The sequence below is a fragment of the Rhipicephalus sanguineus genome, chromosome 6, assembly GCF_013339695.2.
Source record: "Rhipicephalus sanguineus isolate Rsan-2018 chromosome 6, BIME_Rsan_1.4, whole genome shotgun sequence".
NCBI lineage: Eukaryota > Metazoa > Arthropoda > Arachnida > Ixodida > Ixodidae > Rhipicephalus > Rhipicephalus sanguineus.
The window spans coordinates 88283002-88301681 of NC_051181.1; the positions used below are offsets into that span (position 1 = coordinate 88283002).

General features: G+C 45.4%; 1 protein-coding gene across 2 annotated transcripts in view; it reads right to left on the minus strand.

Annotated features, from left to right (window-relative positions):
• Positions 1 to 3195: 3195 nt before the first annotated feature.
• The window catches only part of LOC119395984 (sodium-dependent multivitamin transporter), a 93820-nt gene continuing 78335 nt past the window's right edge, over positions 3196 to 18680 (minus strand). Inside the window, exons 9-14 of one of the 2 annotated variants that reach the window (XM_049416850.1) lie at positions 14348 to 14457; positions 13130 to 13197; positions 6254 to 6340; positions 4815 to 4987; positions 4089 to 4192; positions 3196 to 3375 (exon numbers count right to left, since the gene is read on the minus strand). The gene's annotated coding sequence lies outside the window, so the exon portion shown is untranslated. Of the gene's footprint in view, positions 3376 to 4015; positions 4193 to 4814; positions 4988 to 6253; positions 6341 to 13129; positions 13198 to 14347; positions 14458 to 18680 lie in introns of those variants that run through there. The other variant, XM_049416851.1, reaches the window with a different exon arrangement.

Genomic DNA, 18680 nt, shown 5'->3' on the forward strand with positions numbered 1-18680 from the left:
GAGGCTGCTATGGAACTGATAACTTTGCGACTTTTCTCCCTTCAAAATGAAATAGAAACATAAGCCTTTGTGGATATGGCAGCCTTTAATTTTACCGAAATAAAAACAACTAAATGAGTTGTTCCCAGAACCTAGCGACGGCTACCCCACTTCATGTGGATATAATTATAGCGGAAAATATTTTTGCATGTAAGTGTGCAAATATAAGGTGTTAGGAGCTTATGATGTTAGGAGACGTTAGAAGTTTGGAAGATGTTAGGGAGAAGGTGTTAGGGTAGCGCACACAGACGGGGACAGAGCTGCAGCGGTGCATCATGGGCCTCCTTGACCCTGTCCCAGTTTGTGTGCGCTATATTCTCCTTACGAAAAATGCAAGGCATACACAAGAATACTGAAACTGGCAAGACGAGCGCTGTCTCTTTCCAATAATTTCCAGGGTAATTTTATTACTGAGATTTCAGAACATAAACGCGAAATATAGTTTTTCTCGTGAGAGACTCGACAGCGGCTTTTAGGAATGCTCTCTGTCGTGTCGTGCCATGTTCACGCCTCCGCGTGTTCCCGCGATCAATCCCAACACAGTGGCGCCCTATATCTCCTCGTGTGCCGGTTCTAATGAAAGCAAGCAGAGTTTGAAATGCGGCTATATTCCCTGTAGCCTCATCATTGCGTTACGCTGCATAACATCATTTCACTCGCAACAGTATAGTAGAAACATGAGGCGCAGCAAAAGCGCATATACACCCATAGAAAAAGAAGAAACGATTCCTATGCTCTTCACTGAAGACGAAGAAAAACTTTCTAAGATACATGTATTATGGAGCGCTAAAGTAACTATGTATAAACCTTTCAATTTCGATATTCCTTCCTTTTGCAAGGGCTGACTTCTGGCCTTGTTGGTAGGACATAAAGTGTTCAGCGTAGATTTGTAAAGACGGGTCAAGACGAAGGGAACACACGTACACAGACGCTAACTTTCAAGAAACGATTTACTTGAATCCGGATCACACATATTTATACTTTCAAGAACCAATACTCACGCATGCGCAGATGCAGTATCGTCGAGGAAAACTAGTTCTTTTTTTACGAAAGGATAGTGACGGGGTACTAACACAGTCTTTACCGAGCCTCTGAATAGTTCTTTCGAGATTTGCGGTTGTAGCATGCATAATCACAGAAAAAGAGCTGCATGAAGAAATTGACTTTATTGAATGACGATCGCGTACTCTTATCAATCGGGTGAGCATACAAGTTTTATTCAATTGTATGGTGGCCTCTCCCCCTGATGCTAAAAGCTGTCACAGCTTCCACCATCCTCTGGCTGAGACTTTCGCAGTTGTAACGAATAAATGGGAGCAATGTTGCGAACGCCGTAATACGGGCTCTGACCGAGGCCTGCAGACATTCTCAGTACGCGTGTTCTGTGCTGTATACTGCGCTACGTGTCGCAGTAACCACAACTGCACTGATTATGAATAATTATAGTGCCAGAGAGCACAATTTGGAGCCCGAGGTTGTTGAAAAAATAATGAATTTTTGTGTGAGGAAAGTTGCCAATATGTTTGAAGAAGCGCTCAGACACGGACATCGTTGATTTGACGGTGCCGCCTTGCTTGTTGCGCGAAAGCTGACTAGTCCTTACAGAAATCAATTTTAACACGAAATTGTTTTATGCCGGGGTCCATCGAGACTTCAGTGACGTATTTCTCTTATGACGTATTCTCTTATGAAGTATTTCCGTGACGGATATGACGTTTTAAATGTACACTACCAGATGACAGTTTAAAAAATTAAAAGAAAAAGTTCCGTCGCTGGGAATATCAATATATCAATGCACAATAAACGCTCAACTACCTCTGTCAATATACATTTCACTTTCGTGTTATACCGATTCATATGACGGAAGGATCAGCACTGTTTTTTTATCGTAATTATAAGGCGTTCGGTATGTGGTCAACGTAGAACATCAGATGAGCTTGCCAAATATATTATATTCTCTTATGTTGAGAGAGAGAGAGATAAAAGCGAAGGAAAGGCAGGGAGGTTAACCACGTTTGTGCCCGGTTTGCTACCCTACACGGGGGAGGGGGAAGAGGAGAAAAAAGAATGGAGAGACCAAGGAGGAAAGAGGGAACAAATAATACGCGCACACACATCAGTATTCACCGCAAACACACAGACAGTCACAAACGAGAAATATTTCACATCGGTTCCTCTGCGAGATATTAAAAAAGGCTTCCAAGGACTGTCTCCAAGGAATCCAAAACTTGCAGAGCGCATTGAGCTGACGGAGTTGTCATTCCGTTGAAGAGAGTGCGCATCGTGGTCATGAGAGACATCAGCACAGCGAGGACTTGTAGGTTTTTGTCGTGGCAACCATCTGTGGACGATGAAGCACATTGAGGGGCATTCTGCATCGGCTCTTTATGAGTGCGCAGTGGTGGCAGTGAGGGCCACGCGACATCCGCCGCCACTTTCAAAGCCTCTGAGTCTTTTAGGCTCTCCGACTGTGACGCATTGCGCAGTGGTGGTGGCGGCAGTGGTAGTAGCTGTGGCTTAAGAGAATTCTTACGGTCTGTCGGAGTAGGAGATCGCGGTGTCCGTCCAGAACGGGCCAGCAGTAGTCTTAGATCTTCGTCGCCAACCAAAGTTGAAAAATCTTTCTCGAAAACATGCCGGCTTTTTGGGCGCAGGTATGGTAGCCCGAATTGTGAATTGGGAAGTTTAGGAGCCCGCCGTTCCTGTTGCATAAATTAATAGTTTTGTCGGCGGCGTATGTAGGCTGTAAGATGACATTCACTGTGGTTTGCGTTGCAATGACCGTCACAGTCAGCATCCTGCTCTTTCAATTTCTAAGCGAATTCTCCTGACCGACTACTGGACTAACAACTATTTCATGTGTATGGACGGTGCCTACGTTCAGTACGCGGTGCGGGTTGGTCTAGAGAAATGGCTGGGGAGATGCCATCGAGGTCCTGTGAATACCAGCCTTCATGTTGAAGGCTACTGGATATACATCATACTCTGAAATTTAACCAGCAAATCTTTGGGTGGCGGGAAGAGACTGGCTGTGATCTAAATACATATATGTATCCCAGGTGACTCAGATCAACCTAATTAAAAAAAAATCGCATCGAGATAGAACAATTGGACCAACGGTGTTTTATTAGTGGTCACCCCGCGCATATAAGTGATTTTTGTTGTCAGCGCTTAGTAATTGCCTACAAATAAATTTCTAAATGAAAGATCTAACGCCTGAGAACAGCGACAAACGTCCTTTGGCTACGGCTAAATCATTGTTGTGTGTGTGACAAGGGTTTTGTTTATAAGCTTGGTGTTGTCACGGTCCTCGTTGGTCACCGAAGCGTTTACGTCCTGTAAAGATAAGACACATCGAAGCTTCTTTAATAAATAGCACCAAGCTGACAGCACGACACTAACCTGAACTTTCTCCTTACGAGAAAGAAGGATGATTTTTTTCCAAAAATTCACAGCTGAGTCGTAACACAAGTCATACTGCCATTTTTTCTTCATTTCACCTGAATTACAAAAAAATTACTCGCAACGGTAAGAAACGTGTTAGACGTACTCAGTCACTCAGTCGTAATTATTTCTTTTTTTTATTTTAGCAAGTTCACGAGAACTAGAGTGACAAAAGTGTAACAGAAATTGTTATTAAAAAGCACTAGCGCCGTGATTACGTCGTAACTTTTAGTTACTTTTCGTCAAGTAGACGCCTACGGTACATGACTTTTGGGACGTGTTTCTATCATTTCTTGTCACACAGAAGAACGCCAATTAATACATGCAACTTTACCAACGCTCATACTTCGATGTACTTACGCTCATTGAGCTAATGCTGATTTTTTCATCATGAAAAATGAATCAGGTGGCACCTTTGCATAGTTTTTTTGTGTAGTTGCAAGCAGGTGCACTGAAGAAGAGGTTAACACGAAACTGCAGAATGTCGCGAATTTCGGCCTTAGGTACGCGTTGTATTTATTTGGTTGAAGCTATCAGGACAAGTACATAATTCTAATCACTTGATTTAGAAAAACGTCGTAGCTATATATGAATCTTTATATCACCTGTAGCGGCACTCACGACAACGCCAATGAGAAGTGTCGCAAATATAGCGAAAAAGCTGGCCCACAGGTAAGACAGACGAAATAGGATAAATTGTTCTTCAAGGCTGCATAAAGAAAAAATTATTATACATACTCGCATGCAGCTGTTGGTGCCAAGTCATTCAATAATTCATGTACAGGCACACAGCGTGAAAATATAGTAATTGTAGAAAGCTTGATTTCAAAGTACTACGACAAAAATGTGAATTCTATAGAGCTTGATTTCAAAGTACTAGGACAGAAAATGTGAATCCGAAATAAACAATCGAAATCGCTTGAAAACCACGTGCTTATGGTTGAGGCAATACAACGCACAAATATTTGAATATGCATAGAACGTAATAATACTGTGCGAAGTGTACCGGTCGTTCTGAATGTAGTTGAATGCGTTTCGGGCTGACATAAATTTCCAGAAAATTGATGGAAAGTGCACTGAATTAGGATTTTCTTAAACAGAACAGTTTTTCATTCTGTATGTGTAGATGCAGTGTGCAAGCATCCTCAATTCACACACAATCTGTCTCGGAAATACATACTGATCTGCAGACGACGCATATTTTTCCTTTCATTATACTGTTAATAACATATGAACACATCGATCCATGCAGTAAAGAAGAAAGCGTGCCCTCAGTTACCAAGAGCAACAATTCGATTCTGAGTACATTGGTGTGATATCCTCTAACTTACGATGAGGGAGTGTCGAAAAACGTTGCATTGAGGGCCGAGGCAGTGGTACTTTGATTCCCAGGGCAACTGTGAAGTGACACTCCCATTCGGGGAGGCCTTCGTCCACTTAGAATAATTGAAGTGATGTGGCAAAGTTGGTAGATAACCATTGTAAGGGTTGCCACACCAGCCCCCTGCGTGACCAATGTTTTGTCTTTCCTATAAAGGGCATACTATATAGCAGAGCTGGTCTACACAAGGAGTCAAGAATTCAGTAACAAAAGTAACTTGTAACTTAGGGAGCCTGATCCAAGAGACCTGAAATGTTATTTGTTTGTCTGACATGAACCAAACAAAAGTAGGAATTAAAGAAACAAGTTCGGGCCACTACCCTTATTTTTTATGCATGCTCAGTGGACATTATTCCTAATGGTGGCACAAACTGAATAATTTTTGGGCAGGTACGACGTTTGGAAATTTAAGCTGACTCTCCCAGCTTACCAGGCCGATTTTGCGCTACTTCTACTCTGAGTTCGGAGCATTGTGTACTTTTACTTCAACGTTATGACCACTGAGTCATTAATCTAGGCGCCGTTCCGACGGCATTATTAATGGCAACAGGTAGCCACAAACGACAAAGATATTGGTAATGTACCGTGTGGGAATAATTACACCTTCTTAGGTATTAGCTTTACTTGACTGCTCCGCGTTGTGAGCACAGTGTAAGGGTGTCTCCCTTAACTGTGGTAACAAATAAATTCACTCTCTGTTGAAATTGTCACTGACATTCTTACGGCGAAAAGACAGGTTCGTGGCGATTTTCAAAGATTTCAAGGGACAAATCTATGCAGCGTACTTGGTTAAGGAATACACATTTTTGTCTTCATACGCTGCTACACGACTCTGTCCGAATGTAGTTGTCTCGGTTAACTTTCCCATTACAGAAGCCTTCTCTTCCGGTATAGCACGTAACTCACCAAGTAACCGCTGTTTGGCTCTCGAGTGTGATATTAGTCACGTACGCACATATATTTTGCACATAAAATCGTAGACGCCTGTCACGCCTCTATTGTGCACACAGGAGCAATGTTCGTATCCAAGTCAGAGAATATCATTCACAATCAAGCATTTGTAAGTGAATTTACATGTAATCAGCACTAATGTCAGGCGCAAGTTGCTTGTCAAATACACTAATTTTGCAGAATTTCTTCAGAATTTGAAACTTTATTGATGGCATTAACAGTAGACTGCGCATAAAATTGAGGTATTAATATATGTATTCCACGTAATAAATTTATTTTTTTCATCAACCATCCCTCACAAGTACCCACTACAGTAACCCAAGAGACGTCACGTCAAGCCAGCCTCAAGCACTGCCCCCACTTGCGCCTAATGTACGAGACGTCGTGCGTTGCTATTCACTTATAGGATTTAAACCATCATGACAATACGGCGCATACCTTTGAATGAACAAACGGAAATAAAACAGCCAGGAGGCATAATCCAACAAATGGTGCCGTGATACCATTGTAAACCATCAGGAACGCCTGAAGGAAGAATCAAATTATTAGGCTTAATTTGAGAATATGGAAGCCCACAATGCTGAAAATATATTTGTGAACTGCGCCAAGACACTGCATGGAATATATCCGCATATGTATATTTATAGTCATATGAAGCTAGGAGGCAACGAACCAAAAAGGCTGCAAAGTGAGATAAAAACACGCGTCCTCCCAACACATTTGCGATACACACGACAGTCGGCTCTCATGCTTACTTACGCTTAGTCTACTGCATTCGGCGATAAGTATGAAAAGTCGATGAACGAGTTATCAGTTTTTAAGAAAGCTAGGAATGAGTTTTTGGCATTGAAGAAATCGAAGCTGAAGTAGGTTACAGTAAATTTCTCAAATGCAGGTGTGCTATAGAATTATGTTGGCACAATTTAAAAGAGAACCAGCGACATTTTGCACAGCAGGACAGCACTAAGATATTTGAAGCAGCATGGCCTAATCGAAACCACAATGGTTTCTGTATAAAATGGTAGACTTTCATTGCCTTATCAAGATTTTCTGCTTGGGGATATGTTACGATAGCGACCGAGTCATTCCGAGTAACTCTATTCCTATATGTCTGCCTCCCATGCTTCGTATATTAGCGCAGTAAATTTTGTTTTGACGCATGGGTAACGTATTCGCGTTTTCCCTTTATTATGTATTTTTCTCTTTTTCAAGATTTTCTATGGATGCGTTGGAAGGTGCGGAAGACAGCGCTTGGATAGTGTTCTTGGAATGGTGGTAGGACAGTGCTATTTGCAGCATCGCAGAAGTTATGTCGCGCATGGTTAAGCCAACTCATTCGTTGCTTGAGTCAAAGTAGATCTTGCGAACGCAAGTGCATACTATGAAGCGAACAACTCATAATACCACAACAGAGAACCAAACAGTGCAAGTAAAATCTCTCAAGAATTTCGACCAGTTCTGATGAATTATGATGTTCTCGCCCAATCCTTCAAGTAGCCTCAAATACGAGCGCGCGTTTCCACTTGCAAATAATGTACAAATGCATAGCGGTATGTAGCTTTATTCTAGTGGTGAACTATTTTGACCATGTGGCCTTTTGAAACGTTCGCTTAAATGTGAGTAAACGGGTGTGCTTGCACTTCGGTGTGGTTGCGGTCCGCGAATCGAACCCGCATCCTCGAGCTTAGATTAATATTTCTAACCAACTAATGAATGTCTAGGGTACCTTTTGATACTTCAGAAGCGTTTAGTTGTTCTTAGGTGTCGCGTTTTCAGCACAGCTTGTTCCATGCATTTCCTGCTCTGTGCTCCGAATCGAATGGCTATAAAAAAAGGTATACCTTCGTGAAAAGTGTTGGGTGCCAGTGGCACCAAACTGAATATAATAATTGGGCTGACTACGTTAAGACCTAATGAAAAATATTCAACTGCTCTGTTGACCTGCCGCGATTATGCGTAATTTTCAAGACAAATCTTAGGAAAAACCATGCGTCCCACCATCTCGTTTGTATTTCGTTTTTATTTTCTCTTCAGTACTTGCGTCGGCTAACAAAGGTGCATTGGCGGTCTACTGAAGCAAGAGACACCTGAAAGTCGAAATGTTGGTTGAGTTTGTTCAGCAAGGCAATTATACTAAAGGTCGCCTACTTGTGCTCGCTAGAGTACCTTCACCGTCTCTCAGAGAGATGGCGAACGTAACCGCTTTAATGTAATTTGTGTCGGTGTGTTTCATGCGGACGCACAGGAACTCTTCTGAGTTGAAAGCGATGCTAATTGGAGATCGCAATTATTACTTGCATTGCCTATATACAGTCTGTACTATTTTACTATAACTTTTTGTCACTAACTTCAATTATTTTTCGTTCTCTATATCGTTATCAATCCTTATCTTCGCCGTTGAAACGGGGTCACGTTTCAGGACTCAAAAAACGGGGACTGCGCGAACTTGCATAAGATGCAGAAACCCTGCAAATGGTTTGCAGGGTACTTAACGCCTACAAAATGCGGCCCCGTGATTAATCAAAATGAACATTTCCAGGAGTTGAATGATAATAATAGAGCTGATTGTGAATGTGAATGAAAACGTTAATACAATAACGCCTGTGTATTCAATATATGATGGCCAATTTATTGAACACTGCGCGGAAGGCTTCACCTCGTTATTCGTCGTAGCGTTTCACTAACATTCTGCATCATGATCAGATGACCGCTATTTCATTCGTGTACATCTCTAAATAATTATTTCACGCCACCGAATTTTTGGTGTTCAGGAAAGTGACATAGGATGATATGTACCAAAATCATAATACTACCCTATTGAAAATCGTGGGTTGGTGGATGCTGGAATTCTTGGTGGACAAGGTGGAAACAATGGTGGATGTGGTGGAAACTGTGGTGCTCATAATGGCTGATGATGGCGAGAGTGGAAAAAATGGTGGCAGATGGCGGTGGTGGTGGCGAGCTTCTTTTGGTGTTAAGTGGAAAATGCTGGCTGATGGTGGCGAGAGTGGAAAAATGGTGGCAGATGGTGATGATGGTGGCGAGCTTCTTTTGGTGTTAAGTGGAAAATGCTGGCTGATGGTGGCGAGAGTGGAAAAATGGTGGCAGATGGTGGTGGTGGTGGCGAGCTTTTTTTGGTGTTAAGTGGAAAATGCTGGCTGATGGTGGCGAGCAAAACGTGTTTCGGTGGATGGCTTGGTGAACAAGCTGGATGACGGTGGCATGATGGAAGTGCACGTGACATTATGTGAAATCACTGTCACTTCTAATGTTTTGCTGTTCAATGTGTAGAAAAATATGTTTAATAATAATATCTGGGGTTTTAACGTCCCAAAACCACGATATGATTATGAGAGACGCCGTAGTGGAGGGCTCCGGAAATTTCGACCACCTGGGGTTCTTTAACGTGCACCTAAGTCTAAGTACACGGGCCTCAAACATTTTCGCCTCCATCAAAAATGCAGCCGCCGCGGCCGGGTTCAAAGAAGCCAACGCCGATCATTAAGCTTTTCAGCACGTTTTTTTTTTATTCATGCGGCGTAACCGCCTCAAGATTTGTGGAGCACAGCAGCCGTGAATGTTTACATTTTACGCACGTACTTATCAGGTTTACATCCGGATGTGCTGCTCCATTGCGATGTTTACAAGTCTAGAAGTGTCGGTGTGAACAGCGACAGTATCTGTGTTACATCGGCGCGCAGTTGCCGAAAAGTAAATGAGCCCTTCCAGCGGGTAGACCAGCAAACAGCCGCCGCTTGATACCGTCACGCTAGAAACGCAACTCTGGCAATTCTTGCACACTCACTTACCTCAGCGGCACTTTAAGGTAACAGTGGAAATGCGTGCGAAGCTAAAATGCACAAACTTTTACCTTCGGCCTGCGTCGAGATAAGCCCGACCAAGTATCACTTCCACCATCATATTCTACCACCATGATTGCCACCAAAGGTTAGGCATAGCTTACCGTTATCGGCACTTCTGGGTTTCAGGATACACGATTCCGATGAGTACGAATGACTTTACAGCACAGCTGTGGCATCGGCTAACCTAAATGAAGCGTTTTTTTCTTGTGTACGGTGTCCCCACAAGAAGCGATCAGCATAGATGCGACGCGCTTCCAGCAAACGCCTCCGCTCACCAACCGCCGCCGGTCGCACTCGCCGGCGCTTCTCTGACACGTATGCGAGAACATAGACTTGTCAATTCGAACGCCTTACTGAACCAATATGATGGCATATTTTTCCCGCGCACTGCACTTGCGTTTGGCCGAGCTGGTCTGCAGTTGTAGCTAATGATACCGCGTCAGATCAGTGCGCTGGCACGGCTGCGCTGTAGGTTGCGCGAAAACAGCATCACAATACTCAATCAACTGTACGCGCGTATTTATCGAATGAGATTTGAGTCGACATAAAGCCTCTGCACATGTCGCCCTTTGGAAAAAGCGAGAAACGGCAATTAAACTTAGCTGTAACATTCGGTTCACTATACCCGCTCCTCGGTCCACTTGACACTTTTTTTGGAGTTATGTTGTGAATTCTACAAGAAAGTTAGCGCTGTTGCCATTATCGACGTGCCATTCGTTACCGGCAGCAGTTTGTTCGCGTTTAATAACTATGCAAATTTTAGTACGATGTGAAGATCGCGTCTGTGTCCAGTATGAGACATACAAAGCTGAAGCCAAACGGTGTATTCGTATGTTGACTAGTCATTGTGCAGAACTCAAAGCAACTGTCAGCGTGGAAGTCAGACCTGTTCGCGATTACTTTCGCGAATGTGTCTCTCGTTTCATCGAAATGCAGAAAGTGCAGATGGATGTACCGGAGTGGGTCGCACGTTCGACTCCGGGTGGCGGCAGTTTTTTTTTTTGCATACGGCTTTTTTTTTTCTTTTTTTGTACTAATGCTTTCTACATCGCCTTCTATACAATTATTTATGTGTAACAGCTAATCACGATGGTCCCGACGCTGTAGAGCCGTTTTACGCTCCGCTATTCCCAGCATCCATCATACGCCAGCATACACCATGTGCCACCATCTTTCAGCACCATAATCCACCATAATGGTGGATGGTGGAATCCACCATCCCACATGGTGGATAAATTTTCAATAGGGCACTTTATTGCTATATATATATATATATATATTGTAAGGAAGAAGAGAACAGAGACAGCACCCTTGCTGCGGGCCGGCTGTTCTTATTCTGACACTTCGTCCTTCTCTTCTTCCCGCTAGCCGAGCATCAGGCCCAAGCTACGTTGGCGCTTCTCGTCACTACACTCGGCCATGACTGCGAATGAGCAAAGCTGCCGAAGATGACTCTGGTGGTCGGTGCTGGCTCTGTCGCTGTGGACGCTGGGGCTTGGCTTTACTCTGCCGATGATGGCTCTGGTGGACGACATTGGCTGTGCCGCGGCGGTCGTCCTCGGCCACGCTGCGATTTTGCTTGGAAAGTTGCTTCATTCTCCTCTGGCGGACAAAATTGGCGGGTTCATTGTAGTCGTAGTTCCCGGTCGTGATGATACTTCACCTGAAATTTCTTTAGCGACGGTTCTGGCGGGCGGCCTTGACTACTTCGACATGGTCGCAGGGCCACCCCAAAGTGCTGAGCTTTGTCCCGTCGCCGTTCTGAAAATAGCAGAACACGCGGAACTGATGAAGACACAAGATGCGCAAATCGCGGAAGTGTCGAGTGGCGGATCACTTGGAACTCTTCGTGCTTGGTCGAGCTGCACCAAGGTGTACAGCGAGGCTTCTGCGTCAGCGAGTGCGGGATTTCCCGAGGTGAGCAGCTGCGACGCAGCCCATGGTCTTGCAGCATTGTCACTGTAGTGCTCTTCAAGGTGGTCGAGCTGGCGGGTCTTGATGTGCTGCGTGCATTCCAGCTGTCCCGCTGGAAAGCAGTGTTGCCATCAGGAGATTTGGTCTGGCCGGACAAGTCATCGATGACTGTCACCTCAACCGGGATAGGCACCTCTAAGGAGACATCGTTCAGTAAATGATGAGCGTCCGCGCGCTCGTCCAATAACTGCGGCGTTTGGACATATGGCTGAGACTGGTCAGGGCCGATCTTGTTGGCATCACTGGAGAGGTCTACTTTGTGGAGCGGTCCAGCGTAGGCCTTGCTGTTACAGGCATTCGTAGACTGGAGAGGTCCGTAGAATCGTGGCTCGTCCTGCACGACAGGGGCCCACGCCTCCATGTGCCCAAGTGCTGTCGAGCTTGGAGGCGGCATCGCCAACTGCTGTGTCTTCAGGTTGGTGTTGTTGTCTGTCATGGGGCTGGAGGGAACTGATGAATCATCGACGTGTCGCCCGAAATGAGCTCTACCTCCGAGAGTGGGCACGTTGTTTACCACGGGCACAACTGCGCCGTGCCCTTCACGATCTCGGTCACCGAGAGAGGGCATGGTGGTGGGGGCCCGAGCGACACCGTCGGGATTGTGCGTCTCACAGCTCCCATCCGCGGTAGACAGTGGGTCGGTAGGCAGGGGGTCGTCGGCATCAAAAAGCGGGCGAAAAAGATTCGTCAACTTTGCACACCACTCCGACCAGGATCGCTGCCGGACGCCTTCGTAGGCATGCCATGCCTTGGCGGCATCGCGAAGGTGGTCGATGGCAATCAGCCATTTTTGATGGTCCGACCAGGCGTGGTAGGTGCCGAGCGAGTTGATGGACTCAACCCACCCGAAGACGTCGTCCTCACGGCGTGGTGTTGACGACAGAGTTCTGTGAGGACACGCAAGAGTTCCGCGCCGTTGTCCGTTGAGGCGCCCGAGGAGCCATGGGTGGTGTCCATGGTGTACGCGGCGGTCCCGGTCCTCAGAGCGGATGAATTCATGGTCAAGGACGCGTGGACGGTGTCCCTGCTCATGAACAGGTATCACGGCGTCGTTGAAATGGTGCGGAGTCGTCGGGAGGCCTAGACGCCGTCCCTGAATGGTGGTGGCACTGGCGGCAGGTGAGCAAGTGCCGAGGAGGCCTGGACGCCTTCCTCAAGCCGCGCTTACTGCGGCTGTACCTTGGCGGCTGCCATGGACGAAGAAGCAGGTACATAACACTTCGTTTTCGGCGACTGCGCCATTGTAAGGAAGAAGAGAACAGAGACAGCACCCTTGCTGCGGGCCGGCTGTTCTTATTCTGACACTTCGTCCTTCTCTTCTTCCCGCTAGCCGAGCATCAGGCCCAAGCTACGTTGGCGCTTCTCGTCACTACACTATATATATATATATATGTGTTACTAAATGCTTTTAGAGCGAAAGAATGCATTTATAAGAAGGCTCCGTTGCTTTTTTAAATGAAGATATACATGCACTTACCCTCGTGACAGATCCCATGCGCGCGCATAGCGTGCTGTATAACGTCACTATTATGCCCAAACCAAGAGCTGAAATGAAGCCGAACATCCTTTGTGTTAACAAGTTTGAGGTGATTTGAGTTTTCAGACTGAAAATGAAAATGGTTTGACTAGTATTTGCGCTTGAATTTTGTACCTTCAGGAGGAATATCTATGGCCAAATTGAAATGTTAACAGCAAATGTTAATTGAAATTCAACTATGAAATGTTAACAGCCTTCCCTGCTCCTAAAACGTCTCGACTTACGTTGTAACACATCGCAAGAGATGCCCTTTGTGTATTTATGCCTCGAAATGAATCGTTAAGCTGTTGCCCTTACATCTATTTTTAGCATTCAAAATCCTTGACGTACAATTGGCGAAGCAGGGGTTGTATCACGTAAAATTATCTCTTTACTAGTACGTACCTAAGTTCTTATCATTCTTCTTGGTCAATTATCTTGGCTGAAAATCTAGCGATTTACATTTGTTCAAATATTACGGGATAGGTGTCGCCTGTTTGAACATTTCATTTGAATGTCATAAATGAAAAAAAGCGAGGTCTTTCATAAAATTGTAGAATGTATCCAGGGCGTGTGCAGATGCACACGCGCTGCACTTTATCGGGGAACCATTCCGAAGCAGAAAGGCGGCTTGGGAAAAAAAAAAGTTAGGAAGAGGGCACTATGAAAACGAAGAAAATGTGTTCTAATGATATTACCATGCAGACCTGATAGAAACACCACATTTGGTTTTTTTTAATCGGTCAGCCAAGGCAATACACGGCTGCTAATGACGTCATCATGAAACCTGTCAGTTAAGCCCCATGAATTCAAGAAGTCTGGTGACAGACTTCGTCTCCGAAGATGGTTTGAAGCAGGCATAGGGCCGTCGATAACTCTTATAGAACCAGCTAGTCAGACCTGACGCCCTGTGGCCTCCTTGGACAAGTGATTCGTATTAAGCAGCGCCCGAAACAAATCATTTCATCAGTGTAACCTGAGTGGATAATTCAAAAGTATATATTCCACGGTTTGTAAGGCACTGCACTGATTCCCGTGGCAAGTAATGTTGTAGGGTGATGTACGGATGGCAGCGGCGCTGGGGAAACTGACATTGACGATAAGAGAAGAAGATAGCGCACATAACCTCGATTTTAAACAGCATGTATGCATTGAGATTGGTCACAATGTTTCTCTTACCTGTTCCACGTGTAATCAGCAGCACATGTTTCTCAGCGTTTTTGAAACGACGTGCAATGACGTCAACGTATAGAATAGCAGCTTGGGAATTTATTGTCGAGGACACTGTGCTTCAAGAGAAGTAAAGGAAGAGGCAAGAAACAAAGACGTATTAACGTTCAGCCGAGAAATATCGACGTTACCACTGTGTCCACAGTCACTCAGTTACCTTCAAAGCCCTACTCTATTTCGCGGAATAGCGAGAGGAGTATCGTGTGCGAAAACTTGCATTCGAACAAGAAACCCGGAACGTCTTTTACCAAACCAAAGGCGCTTTCACAGTATCTATCTATCTATCTATCTATCTATCTATCTATCTATCTATCTATCTATCTATCTATCTATCTATCTATCTATCTATCTATCTATCTATCTATCTATCTATCTATCTATCTATCTATCTATCTATCTATCTATCTATCTATCTATCTATCTATCTATCTATCTATCTATCTATCTATCTATCTATCTATCTATCTATCTATCTATCTATCTATCTATCTATCTATCTATCTATCAAGCTAGCCGCATACCTCTAGGAGCACTCATTAACTTTTCCCTCCAATTCCTTTCCTAAGATTGAAACAATGGTGGCATTATTCACGACCATAAGCATTCTAGAACGTTAATTTGCTCGTTGAAACTGATATAACGCTATACATTGGTGTCCCTTCTGGCCGAAGGCCGTTAGGGTCACTTTCCAGAGCATCAGCCGCAGTGTTCGCCTGGCGTTGACGGAGAGCCGCGTCTCGTGCTCTTCTCCACACCGCGTTATGTTGAGCGTGACGTTACCATGTTACAGCCGCCGCTGCCGCCTGGCTCGCTCTTTGCCTCCGTGAGTATTGGTCGGCACATCGTAAGCAGAGCACAAAACTCGCTACATCGAAGCGTCAGGCCAGCTTATGCAGTATGTAGTACTACGAAAGCTTTTTCAGTGGGTGGTGCAGCACATCTGACACTGCACGACGCGTGGCGACTGCAGTAGGACGCAACTGCTGCTCTGCGCAGTAGCTCCAGGCTATATTATATAAAAGCGAGCGTGCAAGACTGGCTGCGCAACTGGCGCGACTTGACACTTAGGACGACAATACGAGACTGTAGCTAAAGTCTTGACTCGCTGATGGTCAGGAAGCGTTGCAAAGCAATTTGCAAGCGACTGCGCCACTCATTCGTCAACCCCTCGACTCCCTGGCGCGGTACTTTGGTTCGACTCCAGCCACAGCATAGGCGCTTTATTTATTGATTTTTTATGGGTGACATCTGCAAGTGAATATTCCAGTAAGTCCATATCAGGTTACACAGCAGGGCTGGAGGTCTTTTCTGCCATAAGGAAAGTAATGTTTCTTACGCGCTGACAAGTTGGCGGACTGAAAACGAACGAACAGTATGAATGAAATGTCTAACATTTTCATTCGTTTATTAGAAATATCGATAATTCAAATAGCTTACAGAGAAATATATAGAAATCTGTGGTGAAACCTTGAATGCCTAAGAGAAATTGTAGAACCCTAATATATTGGAAAAATATGTTTTGTTCCTTCATTTTTCTAATACGGCTTGCTCAGCTTTATATTACTTCATTTTCCGCATACCCTCGCGTAAGGCCATTGGGATGTGTTTATGTGCCTGTCCCTGGCATGAGTAGCAGTGTGGGTAAGTTGCTGCCGCGCTTATTTATTTATTTATTTAATTATTTATTTATTTATTTGAATGTCGACGAATGTCGGCTGATACGAATTTCGCAATAAATGGCTCACCACGTCGTGGAAACGTTGGCAGCTGTGACTTCACGCGAAAGCGGCAGCCACAAGCAAAAAAGAATTAGAAGCAGCGTCGGCAGGAGTGCGTTAAAAGTAACGATGTTACCGGCAATGCGTTACATTTAAAAGCGAAGCACCTTATGCGCTCGGGCTGTCGGCGTCTCCTGTCGTCGTAGCCCGTCACAGTGTCTCCTGTTATCATCCGTCATGGCAACGCCTCGTCTATTTTTTTGGCGAGGTGCTGGCCACGGTTAAGCAAGTGGAAAATAAGACAGCGCGTTAGCTCAGGAAAAGCTCTGTTTCTCCGATGGAGGCTATTTGCGACGCTGACGGTTGCAATGAGAAGTCGCTGTCCTCCTCTCACTGCTATTGACGTGTCCCTATCGGAAACACCGGTGCTTCGCTCCTCCACCTTCCCATGTTTCATGTTAGTGGAACTGTTTATTATTTTTTAATAACTAAGTAAAGCACCTGTTACTATCTTGGAACTGTAACTGGTAACGTACCTTGGTTAACATTTTTTGGCAATGTGAGTTGTCAAGTTATCGGTTACTTTTTGTTACAATAACACCGGGAATTTGGCACATCACCCCTTCGTCTCGTAAGTGCCACTTTTGTAGAGCTCGCTCTGACGTTCTTTTGCCGCAACGGTGGACTGCTCTTGGCTCACCAGCGGGGAACAAAGCGACCGCGCGCGAAGTTGGTCTGTTGCACAGGGCAAATTGCGACGGGGAGCAAATTACAAGGCCGGCTGTCTGATGACAGCTATAAACTGCAGCTGTTGCTTGAATTCAAGAAGGAGCTGTAGTTAGTAGAAACTCGTCCCTAAAGCACACCAGCTCTGTCTATCAACTTCGTTTTCAAAATAAACATTGCTTCTTTCTATGTGCAGCTGCGGCTAGCGTCTTGGTTATAAAATTCCTGAGCGAGCGAGGCTGACCTTGAACACCCTCTCGTAGACGCTCGCTGCTTTTTTTTCATTAAATACATTGGTTAAAGCGAAAAAAAAAATTCTTTTTTATGTGCAGCCATGTTTTTTAAAGCATGTCACTTAAGCATTTCTTAACTGCTACAAATTTTGCGAGTCTTTTTTGTTAGCAGAGGCACACCGCCAAATCACTGCGATTTTGTGGCAAGTAGTAATGTTCTAACGCAATAGCGTTAAAGAGCTCATTGCGCAGAAATTCCGGTATCGGCGTCGGCGTCGCTGGTTTTGAGCGAAAAATCATCTTGTGTAAAATATATAAGATAAAAATCTTAGGTTCGTGTGAGAATCGAACCCAGGCCGTCTGCAGGGCAAGCAGGTTCTGCCACAGTGCCGCTTAATTGCTTGGAACTTGTGGGGTTGCACACGCAACCCATTGTCTTCAACGCGGCGGCACCTCGGCTTCGCGCTACGTTTGTACGCGCAGTGGCGAGGGGGGTTGCGTGGGAGAGGGCACGTGCCGCTCCCGCAGCCCTTCGCGCCCTGCTCCCTGGCAGAAGTCGAGATGCCCCGTTTTCTCTCTTTGCCCTTTTCTGGAGAGACTCCTCTCCAGACCCAAGGAACGCGCGCCGCTTCCTTGGGGACCGCCTCGTCTTTCGACTCGAGCAGCGGAGTCGGGAGCCACCCAGACGCCATCACCCCCTGCGCAACGCCCGGTCTATTGTGAGGTAACTTACTGCCTCAGGGCCGGACTGCGAAGCCACGAGGGTTGAGTCGTACCTTATCGCTCTCAATCTCGTGTGCTTCCCATTTTGTTGTTGTTTTGACGTTGTCGTGCGGAACTTCTCCGCCACTTCGTTCCTACCTTGTATTTTGTTGCGTTGGTGGCGCTTTTGGCACAATAAACTGTTGTCAGGCAAAGAACTCGTCTCTGTTACCACTGGCCTGAAACCCGCCGTGGTCGCGACTCAACGCGAACCACGGGTTAGGGGTCACAGCTCTGACTGTTAGGGCTGCTGCGTAGCGCTAGTAGCGAGTAACTACACCCCTCTAGTGCGCTGTGTGATCCAAAGACGGGGCACTTTCGCACGCGCGGATCTGTTCATTACAAAGTAACCCCTATAAACTGCACTGAAATTACCTTTAATGCTTCAGAAACATACGTGTACTGTGTACAGGTGTCACAGTACGAGATGTAATATCACAGTAAAACGGGGTATAAGCGTATATTGCCACCGGGCGCCAGACCATGTGAACTGCATAAAGAATTGGTGGTTTAAAGCCGGCCACCCATTACAAAGTGCATACACATTAGTGCGCGCATTCTGTTACACACATGTAGCGGGTACAGTGTTGTCATAAAAGTGCTGTTGAAGAGGGCGGAAACCTTTACATTTAGTATACGTATGTCGATAGTGTGTTTGTGCGTGTGTGTGAGGCCGGGCGATTTACCATAATGACAAGCGAAAGAGAGCACGATGAGGATGGGGCTGGAGATCACTATCGCGTTCAACTCTTAAGGGCGAAGCATAAGCTTCCCCCAATTTTAGGGGCGTGGCTTCTCTTAGTCTAACCTTGTCACGTCTCCGTTGTCCGGCGTAAACGGCAG